Source organism: Phocoena sinus, chromosome 14 (assembly GCF_008692025.1).
Source record: "Phocoena sinus isolate mPhoSin1 chromosome 14, mPhoSin1.pri, whole genome shotgun sequence".
Lineage (NCBI taxonomy): Eukaryota > Metazoa > Chordata > Mammalia > Artiodactyla > Phocoenidae > Phocoena > Phocoena sinus.
Window position 1 is genome coordinate 82,954,485 of NC_045776.1, and position 12,770 is coordinate 82,967,254.

At 53.5% G+C, this 12,770-nt stretch overlaps 1 protein-coding gene across 5 annotated transcripts in view; it reads right to left on the reverse strand.

The window, feature by feature from the left end:
* Positions 1-12,770, reverse strand: part of PITPNM2 (phosphatidylinositol transfer protein membrane associated 2) — a 147,684-nt gene that overhangs the window by 81,174 nt on the left and 53,740 nt on the right. The window contains exon 1 of one of the 5 annotated variants that reach the window (XM_032654617.1): positions 83-368. The exons of the other annotated variants lie outside the window; for them this stretch is intronic. The gene's annotated coding sequence lies outside the window, so the exon portion shown is untranslated. Of the gene's footprint in view, positions 1-82; positions 369-12,770 lie in introns of those variants that run through there. 5 annotated transcript variants of the gene reach the window in all.

Consider the following 12,770-nt stretch of genomic DNA (forward strand, 5'->3'; position numbering starts at 1 on the left):
ACCTAATAGGCACTCACTCCCCATGCCGCCTCCCCCCAGCTCCGGGCAACCACCAGTCTGCTTTCTGTCTCTGTGGATTTACCTGTTCTGGACAGTTCGTATCAATGGGATCATCCACTCTGTGGCCTTTTGTGTGCGGCCTCTTTCACTTTGCAGCATGTTCTCGAGGTTCGTCCGCTTTGTAGCCTGGGTCAGTGCTTCATTCCTCTTTATGGCTGAATCACAGCATCGGATTCATCGGACACATGGGCTGTCTCCAAGCTTTTGGCTATCGTTCTCTTACTTTTAGAATGAGTTTTTCAGAGTCCAGTGATGTTTCCTGAAGCCTCTCCTATGGGATTTGGGATTCGGTCTCAAAGGTGCAGCCCCGGAGGCCCCAAACAGAATGTTAATCCTTGTCTGGCCTTTTCATTAAAGCATTGCTCCCCACTGGGTAATCGAGCCTGCGGGGGGGTCCGGCTGGCCCTGGGGACTGAGGCAGAGGTCCCACAGCATGTGTGTGGCCAGCGAGTGGGCTTTGGTCTCCTCCGTCCCAAGAAGCAGCCCTCTGGGCAGCAGGACACTTGTGTACACGGACCCCGTTATCCACGCTCTGAGGCTCGACGCACCCAGGTTTGAGTACTCTTTTACACTCCCTGGAGGCCTGGCTAGCAAGCCATTTCCCCTCCCTGAGCCTCAGCTTCTCCATCTGTAAAAAGGTGGGCAACTGTCTCTACCACTTGGGGTTGCTCTAGAGATGAGACTGGCGCTGCCCTATGGAACTTTCTGGGTTGACGGATGCGTTCTACGCCTGGCTGTCCAGTACGGCCGCCACTAGCCCATGGGCTATTGAGCATCTGAAATGTGACTCGTGTGACTGGACAATGGAATTTTAAATCTTATTTCACTTATTTAAAATTAAAATTAAGAAGTCACACGGGGCTGGTGGTGATCACCCTGGACAGAGCAGCTCTAAGGACTTACTGGGATGGGAAGGTAGGACACGGCCCAAGCCCAGCACCTATAGCTCCTCCGTCTCTCCTTCATCCCTTCCTCTCCCTACTTACCCCATGGTGTCTGGGCAGTGGAGTGAGCTTCTGTCTAAAGCCTGGCCCCCAAGGCTCCCTCTAAAAGGACAGAGGGTGGGCAGTTGGGTGCCAGCCGGGGAGTGGACGTGGTGGACTCCGTAATGATGGAGGTCCCTGAACTGCTGACCTCTCCTCCTGTCCCTACTGGCCCTAGACCCCTATTCTAGAACCCCATCTCCTGCCGTTTTCCCCGGCAACTCCTGAGGTCAGGAGATGAAGGATTGGAATAGACCCTCCCCCCATTCCTAAAGTGGCAGCAGTGGACCCCCGTGGGGTTGTGCAGGGGTTTCGTGGTCTCGGGCTGCGCTGTGTTGTCTTGGGTCCTCAGGGACACCTTCCCACGTGCACAAAGCTGTTCTCACAGGCTTGTGCCCTGGCACAGCGGCTGGACTATAATCCAAACCTAACTTTGCAGATGCAGAAACCCAGACTCAGCTGGTGGAGCCCACGGCAAGGCGGGAGGAATTGGGGCTGAAGCCCAGGCCCCCAACTCCCCCCAGCCTGGCTGGCATGGGCCTCCTGAGAGGCAGGAGACTCTGGAACAGGCCCGGGTAGGAGGGGGCACCCAGCACTTGACCCCGTGCCAGGGCAGGTCAAGGGCCCGGGCGATGGCTGTGTGGTTTCAAAGCCAGAACTGAAGCCTGGCCAAGCCATCCCATTGCTGCCCCTCACCCACCCTAACCCGTCCCAAGTCAGAGAGAAGTGACATCTCGGGGGTGGCAGTGGAAAAACTTAAACGCAACCACAAACAACCATAACTCCAGTTGTGCTCTGAGCCCACCAACAGGTATGGGTCACCCAGAGTTGGGAATGGCCGCCGAGGACCGCGGGCCCAGCTGGCTCCCCCTCCCCCTGCAAAGCCTTCTCTTAGCTTCCCGCATGCCCCTTCCTCCCCGACAGGATGGCCAGAGGGATCCCCTTCAAGCCTGTGCCCTGAAGTCACCTGGTCTCACCCCACTCACAGGGGAAGGCCTGGAGGCCCTGCCCTGCCTGCCTCGGGGCATCTGTACCCAGGCACCCTCTGCCCAGAGCTGCCTCCCCCGTAGCCTCGGCTCTGGGACCCTCCTCACTGAGGCCTTCCTCGACCCCCTTACTTATTTCAAACTCAGCCCCAGCCCCGGCACTCCCCTGACTTTCCCATTTACTTCATAGCTTTGATCCTCATCTAATATACCGTGGGCTTTTCTTTCTTCTTTTATTTTTTGAATTGTGGTAAGATACACGTAACATCAAACTTACCATCTGAATCATATATATATATTTTTTTTTTTTTTTTTTTTTTGCGGTACGCGGGCCTCTCACTGTTATGGCCTCTCCCGTTGCGGAGCACAGGCTCCGGACGCGCAGGCTCAGCGGCCATGGCTCACGGGCCCAGCCGCTCCGTGGCATGTGGGATCTTCCCAGACCGGGGCACGAACCCACGTCCCCTGCATCGGCAGGCGGACTCCCAACCACTGCGCCACCAGGGAAGCCCTGAATCATTTTTAAGTGTACGGTTCAGTGGCATTAAGGACACTCACCCTACTGTGCAGCCATCACCACCGTCCATCTCCAGAACTTCATCTTGTAAAACTGGAACTCTGTCCCCGTTAAACACTGACTCCCCATTCCACCCTCCCTCCGGTCCCTGGCACCCACCACGCTACTTTGAACCTAACTGCTTAAGGCACCTCATGTAAATGGAATCATGCAGTATCTGTCCTTTTGTGTCTGGCTTATTTTACACAGTGTAACATCTTTCGGGTTCATCCATGGTGTAGCACGTTCTTTTTTTAAAGTTGTCTTTCCCACTGGAATGGAGGCTTCATGGGGGCAGGGATTTTGGTTGGGTTGTTTTCACTGCTGTATCCCCAGGGTCTAGAAGACAGCCTGGGACCCAGCAGGCACTGAACGAGTCTTTGGAATGAGTGAATGAGCGCGTGAGTGTATGAATGAAGACTTTGTAGAGGACAGTACCCCACCCCACAGGTCTGGGTCTGCCCCTCCCCCACACTGTGGACCAACTCCCAGCGACGGTGGCCCCGCCCCATGGCTTTAGACCCCTGCCCTGGAGTCCCAGGCCCACCGTCCCAAGGGGTGACCACACTCAGCGCCCGCAGGAACCCCCCCACTTGATGGTGGGCTTTCCCCCTAGACATGGCACGTCCACGGGAAGATTATTACAGGGACAGACAGGGTCCCCGGCCGTGGATGTGACAATGTGCCTTGGGGCCTCACAGTGGTGCTGTGGGCAGTGAGGAAGGATAGAGGTGGGCGAGGGCCCAGAGCACCCAGATGCCCCCAACGTGGGGAGGCCAGCACAGGCAGGGGCTCAGGAGACCTGATCTAGACCTAGCCACTGCTCAGAGCGGGGCTCACACCCAGCTGGTCCCTCGCCTTCCACCTTCTCCACATCCTACTTGTTTTACTCTCTGAGAACTTGCTTTACTCCTGTTTCTGGGCTAGACGAGCTCAGAAAATCAAACTAAGGCATAAGGTGGACCCCTTGCGCACACACAGCAAGCCTGAAGGGGCACCAGTACTCCAGCCAGGCCGGCCAGCGCGTGGGAGAGGCAGGGGGCTCACCCCTCGCCAGACTTGGGCAGGAGGTGTCCACGGAGAGGCCAGTGGCTGAGGGCCCACAGTGAGGCCTCAGCACCCAGCCGGGCCTCAACCGGGGTGCTAGAAGACAGTGACCCCAGAAGAGCCCAGATCACCCCCGAGAAAGCCTCCCCACTCCGGGAAGACAAACAGACTGGGACAGTGGAAAAACAACTGTACCTTTAAATTATTCGGCCCACGGGTACGAAAAACATTTGCCTGTTGAAGCTGTTTGCATGTTTGGTTATTTTTAGGGTGAACCCAGTTGCCTCCCCTTGGAACCAGATGAAGCCCAGGAGGCACGTAGTCTTCTTTCCCAGATAGGGGGTCCCAGTCCCGCATCCCTGGGAACCTGGCCCTGAGTGTGAGAGCCCCGGGGCTCGCGGGCAGCCGGGGCCCCACCAGAACACACACCGGGGAGCCTGGGCAGGTCTGCTGGGACCTTTAAGAAGATGCAACTCTGCTGACAGCACGGCTGCCCACCTGGCTCCAGAAAGAGCCTCCTGCCCCTGCCCAGAGCACGGTGTGAAGGGAAGGAAGCTGGAGGCCCTGTCTCCATCCATGCCAGGCCCAGCTAATGGGAATATTTTGCTGACATAGTTTTAGAACAAATGGTAATTAGAGCAGATTTTCTCTTCCACTCCCCCTCCCCCAAACAGGAATAAATCAGCTCTACCAATTTCCCAGCTAATGATTTCCTTCATTAAATTAAAAAGAAGAAGAAGAAAATGTTTTTTTAAATAGATTACCAGCCCTGTGCTTTCCGAGACCATGTGACCTGTCAACTCCTCTTAAGTCCTGATACATCAGTCCCTTAATTAATTTTTAATAAATAAAAAAGTCATAGTCTAAGAAGGACTCCTCCCCCACCTGCTCCCAGTTGGCCTGGCACACAAGGGGCAGCTCCGGGCTGGCCACGGGAAGCCAGCTCAATAGGGCCAAAGATAATCTGAGAATCAGTGCATGAAGTCCATTTCACAGATGAGGAGAATGAGGCTGAGATGAGAAGCACCTAAACACACAGCCCGTGGAGGACTAAATGTGGGACAGGGTTCTTGCTTTCAAGATGCGCCCATCTACAGAAATGCAAACAGAGGAAGCCAGGAGCCCCAGCCTTCAGGTGTAGGGATGATGTGAGTTACTTTATCCAGGACCTGGGCTTCTCCTCCTCTTGTTCCTTGGCAGCTCCTGGGGCAGGGGCCGGCATACACTGCGAACACCTCATCTATTTCTAAAAACGTCCGCTCCCCGACAGCACGGATGAACCTTGGAAGCACTGCGCTGAATGAAAGGAGGCAGACACCACAGGGCAAATACTGTATGATTCCACTTGTACGAGGCGCCTGGAGAAGGCAGATTCACAGAGACGGAGGGTAGAAGGGGAGGTACCAGTAGAATGGGGGAGGGGGAGCTAGTGTTTAATGGGGACAGAGTGTCTGTTTGGGGAAAGAAGAGAGCTCTGGAGATGGATGCTGAGGATGGTGGCCCAACAACTTGAATGTACTTAATGCCACTGGAACTACGTACTTAAAAATGGTTCAAGTGGTCGATTTTATGTATATTTTACCACAATGAACAGATATAAAAAGAAAAAAAAAAAAAAAGAGTTCACTCTCCAAAATGCTATTTGAAGATACAGGAGGGGCTGACAACTCCACAGTGACTCGGGCAGCACCCTCTGTGGCCTGCCACTAGCTGGACCTGAATTCCTGAAGTGCAGCCGGGGAGCTCACAGGCCCCTCCAGTCACACAGCAATGCCAGGGACCTTCAGAGAAAGGCTCCTCGTGTTAGCCAGCGTCAGCAAGTCAGGATTCCCTGTGTCCCTGATGGCCTACCAGAGGCCCACAGGGAGAAGGCCCAAGGAACACCCTCTCTGAAAGATGCCTCAGGGCCTTCGGACGTGCTGTGCCCTCTGCCTGGAATGCATTTCCCCAGATATTACACGACTCGCTTCCTCAGTTTATGTAGGTTTTTGCAGAGAGGTCCTCTCTGGCCCATCCTATAGCCAGATGCAGGGAGAGTCACTGGGACCAGGCAGGGTGGCCTTGAGCAAGAATTGGAAACCAGTAGCCCTAAGCAACCATGGCAAGCCGGCACCATCACGCTGCTCCTGGCTGGAGAGAAGCAGCTTGTGGGCGGGCAGTCGGATCCTGCTCTGCGATAACCAGTCAGAGGACCTTGGCAAGTTCCTTCATCCCTCTAAGGCTCAGTTTTCTTTTCTATAACACGGGGAAGAAAACAGGATTTTTTTGAGGGTGAGGTGAGATGATGTGTTTGGCATACAGCTGGGATGTGGGCAAAGGTCGATAAATGGTAATGATTCTAATTATAATCTCCCAAATGCATTCCTTCAAAGAGGGTCCAGGGGCAGTGATCTCAGACAACTCAAAGAAGACATGCAGCACTAATCGCCGTACAGGCTAGCGGGGGTGGGGTGGGGGGTGGGGGTGGGGGGATGGTCAGTGACCCGGAAGGCAGAGGATGGGGCCTGTAGGCTTACTGTGTGCTATGTGGTTTAACTAATTTAATCCCTTTTGTCCCCATTTTGCATATGAGGAAACAGAAGCACAGAGAGGTTAGTGACTTACTTGCTCCAGGTCACATAGCCTGGAGGCAACGAAACCGAATTCCAACCCTGGTCATGAGGTTCCAGGGCCTGAGCTGGTTCTCACTGTTCCATAGTGCATCGCTGGTTTTTTTTTTTTTTTTAATTTTTTTATAGGTTTAAAATATATATATTTATTTATTTTATTTTTATTATTTATTTTCTTTATTTTTTTGGCCGTGTTGGGTCTTAGTTGCGGCATGCAGGCTCTTCGTTGTGGTGCACAGGCTTCTCTCTAGTTGTGGCGTGAGGGTTTTCTTTCTCTAGTCGTGGCACGTGGGCTCAGTGGCTGTGGTGCGTGGGCTTAGTTGCCCTGCAGCATGTGGGATCTTGGTTCCCCAACCAGGGATTGAACCCGCGTCCCCTGCACTGGAAGGCGGATTCTTTACCACTGGACCACCAGGGAAGTCCCTTTTAAAAAATTTTTTTAATCTTTTTATAGTAGATCCTTGTTGGTTACCTATTTTAAATATAGCAGTGTGTACAATGTCAATCCCCAACTCCCAATCTATCCCTCCCTGCAACCCTTCTGCCCTGGTAAGCATAAATGCGTTCTCTAAGTCTGTGAGTCTGTTTCTGTTTTGTAAACAAGTTCAATTGTATCTTTGTTTTTAGATTCTGCATATAAGCGATATCATATGATACTTGTCTTTCTCTGTCTGACTGACTTAGTAGGATCATCTCTAGGTCCACCATAGGGTATCTTGAGAGCAGTGTGGAAGGGAGGAAGGAAGGGAGGGAGGGAGGGAGGGAGGGAGGGAGGAAGGGAGAGGGGCCCAGGAAAGCAGAGGCAGATCCCCTGGCAGCTTCTGCAACTCTGACATCCGGGCTACGTGAGTTTCCATAAGCCGGAGGGAAAGGTCTCAGAGCAGGCCCCTCAGGGAAGCCCACAGCACAGCGGGACTGGCCTGGTTCCTCTCGAAGGTCTCTAAGGTCAGGCCCAAGATCTTCATACGTCGTTCCGCTCAGCCCAGCTGCACTGGTCAGCACCCAAGTGTGCAGTTAACTCCCTCGGAACCCAGGCTGGGCAGGGGGAAGGGAGGAAAAGCTCCGCGCCTGGCTCCGCCCTACGATGCCTCCCCAGCAGCTCAGAGACCCAGGGGACACCTGAAAGCCCCCACCCTTTCAGCGGCCAGACACGGAGGAGAGGGGAGGCCTGCACGCTGGTGGCCAGCGGGTGATTCTGTGTGCATCGCTAAGGCCCAAGTGGCTTCCAACTCATCCTTGAAGGTGATTCACTTCCCTCTGTGCCACCTTCTGAAGACTAGCTTCACTAACAACTCTCTTAGCTACACAGCAGCCAAAGTGAGCATTTTAAAATGTAAATGCAGGACTTCCCTGGTGGCGCAGTGGTTGAGAATCCGCCTGCCAATGCAGGGGACACGGGTTCAAGCCCTGGTCTGGGAAGATTCCACATGCCGCGGAGCAACTACGCCCGTGCGCCACAACTACTGAGCCCTCATGCCACAATGAGTGAAGCTCGGGAGCCTAGAGCCTGCGCTCCAGCAACAAGAGAAGCCACAGCAATGAGAAGCCTGCGCACCGCAAAGAAGAGTAGCCCCCGCTCGCCGCAACTAGAGAAAGTCCGTGCGCAGCAACGAAGACCCAATGCAGCCAAAAATAAATAAATAAATAAAATAAATTTATTTTAAAAAATGTAAATGCAAATAGGAATATGTCATGCCTATACCTCAACACAATCCAACAGCTCCCTTCACACTTAGGAGGTTTTTTTGAGTTTTGTTTGTTTGTTTTTCCGTGCTGTGCGGCATGCAGAATCTTAGTTCTCCGACCAGGGATTGAACCCAGGCCCCCTGCAGTGAAAGCGCGGAGTCTTAACCACTGGACCACCAGGGAAGTCCCAAGTCCAAAGTCTTTACCACGACCTACAAGTCCTCCAAGATCACGCCTCTGACTCTACCATCTCCTTCCACTTTTCCTCTCTCACTCCTCAGACTTGCCAAGCACACCTCTGCCTCAGGCCCTTTGCACCTGCTAGTCCCTCTTTCTCAGATATTATTAGGACTTGCTCCTAAGTTCATTTAGGTTTTTACAGAGAGGTTCTATCATGCTATCTCAAACCCCTACCACCCTCACCCTCTCTCTCTATCCTAGTCCCTTGCTCATTTCCCTTCCTGTCATTTAGTACCACCAGTGTGTTTTAGGAAGGGATTTCATTTGGTTCACTGCTAAATCTCTAGTGTTTAGAACAATGCCTGGCATATGAGTGGTGTCCAAAAACTCTGTTGAGAGCTTCATTCTTTAATTTTTTTGGCCACGCGTGTGGCTCTTGGGATCTTAGTTCCCCAACCAGGGACAAACCTAGGCCTCAGCAGTGAAAGCACAGAGTCCTAACCACTGGACCACCAGAGAAGTCCCTGTGGATGGCTTTAGAAGTGAGGGTGGTTGTTGGAAGTCGGGGGAGCTTTTGGGGACAGCTGACGCCCTGTCAATCGATCTGGATGGTCAGTCTGTACAAAGCTATCAGCAGGACACTTAATGTCTGTACACTTTCTGTAGGTTTGTTACACTTCTATAGAATGTTTTCAAAAAATTTTTTAAAAAGCTCTATTGAATGACTGAATTATGGATAACTAAACAATAAAGGATGTACAACACAGCTCTTTAAAAGCATGGACAAGCCATTATCTTGTAATAACTTATAATGGAGTACAGTCTGCAAAAATACTGACTCACTATGAATCTAATATTATAAGTCAGCTATACTTCAATAAGCAGTAAGTAAATACATAAATAAAAGCACGTACAGATTTAACAAGACCACTCGTACCCGCCGAGCAGATCAAGCTAAGTGGAACACAGCCCTCTCTCTCCATGAACCATATAAAGTCATCTTGCTTTTTATGGAGAATGAGAAGGTAAGGGACAGGTCCTTCAGGACAGGGTAGCCACAAGGACTTTGGTGAGGCATCTTACAGGGGACACCTTCGGCCCTTCTGTGCAAATCTGAAGAAGCTTGAGGCTGTAAAACTCCGTCCCCGCTGGGCACTAGAGATCAAGCCGTTGGTCCGAAATGCAGTTTCTTGCAACTGGCCAGTGACATCAGTCTGTTTGGGGCCAACAACAGGGACATCACTGGCAGAGGCTGTAAGTGCCTCTTCCCACCAGCCAGATTGACTCTCTCAAAGGCAACAGACTGCGCCCGGCCTATACCCTCCCTGCCTTTTTCCTATGGCCTCCCACCTGCCTGGCCTGCTTCAAAAGGGGACCCTCCTACCCTCGCTGCTGGCCCAGAACCCTCTCTTGGGAAGACCATCCGGCTGCCCCCGGCTCCCTTCTGGGCCCTAGGACCGGCTCTCTGCAGACTGACCCCCACAAAAGGGAAAAAGTCTTTGTCTCAGGTGGTCTGTAATGCTGAGCCAGGGAAAGAGGAAGATAAAGAAAGAGGAGGAGAAAGTAAGAACATGAATTTTCCTCCCATACTCAAAGGCTGGAACATCCCTGTCTCACTCTCAACTAAAACAACTCCTGCAAACAAAGCAAGAGAAACCCATGGACTAGAGACCACTCTTCACCTGCCTCTCCCTCACCCGTCACCTCCCTACCAGCCCTCAAGCTCAGGCCAAAGACGGAAGGTTCCAGGGACCAGCAAAGCAGATGTGCCCTTGCGGGCTCTGGATGGGACCAACCCCGGTGCTCTGTGCAAAGGCCTTGATGTGAGCCATCAAGACCTGCAGTTATGAGGGAGAGCAGCAAACAGGCATCTCTGCAGCCAGTGGAACAAAAATGAGTCAGTGAAACAACAGAAAGGAAATGAGCATTTACGGCGCTTTGTATCAGTGATCTATGGCTGTGTTACCAATTACTCCAAATCTTAGTGGTTTAAAACAATGAACGTTCATAATTTCATGCTGTTTCTGGGCATCCAGAATCCGAAAGGGGCTTTTAGCAAAAGGCGGCTCTGGCTCCAGGTCCTTCAGGGGGTCACAGTCAAGAGGCTGACCAGGACTGTGGTCATCACAAGGCTCAGCTAGGGCTGGAAGAGCCACTTCTGAGCTCACGGGTGTCGGCTGGCTTCCCAGAGGGAGCGACCCAAGAGAGAGGACAGCACGAAACACACTGTGCCTTGGCCCTTACACTCTGTCATTCCCACCACATCCATGGGTCACACGGGTCAGCCCTGTGCAGAGTGGGAGGGGACTGCCCGGGGCCGAGTACCAGGAGGCAGGAGCGTAGAGGACCATCTTGGAAGCTCCTGACCCTTGATCCAGACCATCTCCTTCCATCCTCACAACCGTTCTCAGAGGCAGGCATTTCTGTCTTCACTTGACAGCTGTAGAAACAGAAGCTCGAGAAGGTAACTGCCTCAAGTCCCGCCAGGAGTTACAGACCCAGCCAGCACTCTGTCCTGCCCATCTAGCTCCCAGTGACCACCAACTGGGCGGCTGGGCCTCCAAAAGGAGTCAAAAGCCAGGCCGGCAACGCCCAGTCCAGTTACCTAGTCTCTCGGCATCTCCTCATCTGTAAAAGGAGGTTAGCGTCAGTGCTGACACCGGGAGTGTCGCAAAGATGAAACGAGATAACGTGAGGGAAGTATCCAGCACAGTGCCTGGCACAGGGCGAGCACCCAGTGAGTATCAGCAGCTGTTCTAACATTTCATGACTGTTAGACAGTGAGGTCTCCGCCGGCCCACCTGCCCTGCTTCCTCGAGCAAGGAGGACAAGCCGGAAGCTCTGTAATGAGCATGAGGCTGTAGCATCCCGGAGAAGCAGCAGCGGTTGGGCCACTCACACGGTCACACTCTTGCTGACGGGACCAGGCCACCTGCCCCCTGGCTTCACGGCAGGATCGCCATCCTGCAGCCCCTCCCTTAGGAGACAGACTTCTGGAAACCCCCCAAGTGCTGTGCGGCCCCAGGAGCAGCCTCGTGGAGCACATGATTTCCAGCCGCTCACACGGGTGAAAAACAGCAGTCCCTCCGGCTGCGAGAGCCGCCCTCTGTCTCGCGGGACAATCCGACAGAGGCTGATCAACCTTCCCCCACTTGGCTCTCACCACCATAGATGGTGGGGGGCTGTTAAGTCCCTCAATCTAGCTTCTCCACTGCGGGTCAGTGGTTCTTGATGCTGGTGACTCCTCCCCGGCACAGGCTGGGGGCAGGTGGCTGGGAGCTGGGGGTGGGGGAGTGAGAAGCCAGTATCACCACGTGCCTGAGGCCCAAATACAAAACAAGCACGAGGGTCAGCTTGGCTGATGTTTTTTTTGTGGTTTTTTTTTTTTTTTTGCTGTACGCGGACACGCAGGCTCAGCGGCCATGGCTCAAGGGCCCAGCCGCTCCGCGGCACGTGGGATCTTCCCGGACCGGGGCATGAACCCGTGTCCCCTGCATCGGCAGGTGGACTCTCAACCACTGCGCCATCAGGGAAGCCCTGGCTGATGTTTTTTAAAACCCTGGAATCCCTGGGTGGGCCACCCCGATTCAGACACCTTCCTGCCATCACCCAGAGCCTACGGGAGCCTGGCTGTCAAACCCAGAAAGCGCCGTCCGCACACTACCCTGGAGACCCCACCTGCACCAGCCGGCGGTTCCTATGAAGAAGATCAGCCCTCCTCTCTGGGCCACCCACAGCGTCGGAGAGCAGAAGTCATCCCAATCCACTCGTAAGCTGGGAGGCCCCCCTGCACCGATGTGTCCTCATCCGTCACCCCCGCCTGGCAGGGCTGATGCAGGGCTCATATTAAATAAAGTGGACAAAGCCTTCTATGGACACCTGACTTCGGAGACAGTCAATGCAGGAGCTGTTTCTCTGCGCCTCCTGGCCCTCTTGTTTGGTTCTGGAACCTGAGGGGTCCTTGCAAGTAAGACAGCTCAGTGGAGAAACCCCCCACCCAGTGTTCTGCACTTACACTCTGGGGTGGGTGAGGCTGGCCCCACCTGGAGGCTGCAGAATCTTCCCTGTGACCCCTAGCTGCGGCCTCCACACCTAAGAACCAGCGGTGGCTCAGGCATGGCCTGTAGAGAGCTGAGAGGTGTGATGCCTTTCAATAAAAGCTCTGTCCTCGGGCTTCCCTGGTGGCGCAGCGCTTAAGAATCCACCTGCCAATGCAGGGGACACCGGTTCGAGTCCTGGTCCGGGAAGATCCCACATGCCGTGGAGCAACTAAGCCGGTGCACCACAGCTACTGAGCCTGTGCTCTAGAGCCCGCGAGCCACAACTACGGAGTCCACATGCCACAACTACTGAAGCCTGCGCGCCTAGAGCCCACGCTCCGCGATAAGAGAAACCACTGCAAGGAGAAGCCCGCGCACCACAACGAAGAGTAGCCCCCGCTCACCGCAGCTAGAAAAAGCCTTGCGCAGCAACAAAGACCCAACGCAGCCAAAAGTAAATTAAATAAATAAATTAAAAAACAAAAAACTCTGTCCTCCAGAAAGGAGTGCTGCACTCAGCCTCAAACAGGATTACTAGTCACTCTGTTAGGAAAGACGAGACAATTAGAGCAAGGTTAAACAAACGCTTAACTGCCCTCCCCTAATCCCTGGGTTGTAATCAA